This window comes from Triticum urartu, unplaced genomic scaffold (genome assembly GCF_056163025.1).
Source record: "Triticum urartu cultivar PI428250 unplaced genomic scaffold, HENAU_Tu73 scaffold189, whole genome shotgun sequence".
Taxonomy (NCBI): Eukaryota; Viridiplantae; Streptophyta; class Magnoliopsida; order Poales; family Poaceae; genus Triticum; species Triticum urartu.
The window spans coordinates 1-1,486 of record NW_028260335.1 but is presented as its reverse complement, the minus strand read 5'-3'; the positions used below and the strand labels follow the sequence as shown (position 1 = coordinate 1,486).

The window sequence follows — 1,486 nt, the reverse complement described above, 5'->3', positions numbered from 1 at the left end:
CTCTTTGATCAGGGATTGCTATATGAAAAGAAGTGGAGTTTGAAAAAGGGAACGGAATGCTCAAACCGGAACTGCTAGAGGAACGAATTTTCAATAGCATAACTTGGGCTCCTAGAATATGGCGCCCTTGGGACAATCTATTTGATTGCAGGGTTTTGTTCCGAAGCAAAGATATCCGCGGAGGCCGGTTCGTTCGTCCTATTCTGATATTCAGGACCAAGAGGTACTGGATTCTCTTTCGGATAGGCCCTGAAAGGAGAAGAAAGGCTGAAATGCCAACGGACCTCTGTCTATTCTCTAATTCACCCGATCCGATAGTACCCGTTTTTGGAACGTCCAGTGCCAAAGTCACTGAATGGGTAAGTCACCAATCCAATCCCTTTGACAAATCGGATGTCATATTAGATATCATATTCTATATATATAGAAATATCATAGATAGAATAGACATATAGAATTTTTGGTCGGCAAATTCGAAGGAATCATTGAGTGAAAAAGGAGCAAAGAATGACAAAAGACGAGACTCTACTAGTCTTCACTCTTGTGGTTTCCTCTTCCTCGGTTTCTGTTTTCTTATTCGGGATCTTGCTTTTCATGGTTCTCATCTCTGCAACTCGCGATTTTCGCGAGAGAACCAAATCCAAGTTGGTGAAGATCATGATTTGGGCTGGCACGGGGATCGTTTGATCGATTTCCTTGATTTGATCGCTACTTAATGGGCGTGCGCTCAAAGGATACAAACAGGGATTCGCAAACAAAAAGGGGAATTCGTAGTCACTTTTTCCTGTCGCGTAAAAAAAAAGTCTTTACGCGAGAGCAATAGAGGTTGGGATACATCTATCTCTTCTGAGCAACCTCTTTTGGATTCTTAAGACCACCCTTGCAGTAGGATACCATCTGCTTTGGGTTCTTTATTATCTCCTTCGAGGGATTTTTAGGATCGTTCAGGCTATATATATTTAGTCTATTTTGGCTTTTACTGTCTACTTTTCTCAGGGAGATGGTTAAGGACCTCAGAAGATAGAGGAGAGCGCCAGGCCCAGATTTCCGGAATACTTCTACGGGGAATGCTCATTGAATGAGCATTCTCCATATTATGCCTTGAAGAGGACTCGAACCTCCACGCTCTTCAGCACGAGATTTTGAGTCTCGCGTGTCTACCATTTCACCATCAAGGCATCTTGAAAGTGAATCGTATTCCATGAATATGATATCTATCTAATGTGATATATGGAATATATGACAAAGGTGGAGTCTTGGAGTATTTCGATCGATCGGTCATATAGGCCTGAGTCAGACATCAAATAGCTTCGATTTGCATTATCCGTAGGACACCTTATATGTATCAAAATCGATATCAAAATCAAAAAGATGAAAGATGTACAATCCAATTTCTCGATTCAATAGAAGCCCAAAGAGGTGCATATGGTACCCAAATAAGAATAGGATAGATATGTCAAAAGCAGGTCTGATTACACCTATTCCT

At 41.3% G+C, this 1,486-nt stretch overlaps 1 non-coding gene across 1 annotated transcript; it reads right to left on the bottom strand.

Moving 5' to 3' along the window:
* Window positions 1-1,097: 1,097 nt before the first annotated feature.
* TRNAL-CAA (transfer RNA leucine (anticodon CAA)) lies at window positions 1,098-1,178 on the bottom strand. The gene has a single exon. It is a non-coding gene; the product is annotated as a tRNA-Leu (tRNA).
* Between the last annotated feature and the right edge of the window lie 308 nt (window positions 1,179-1,486).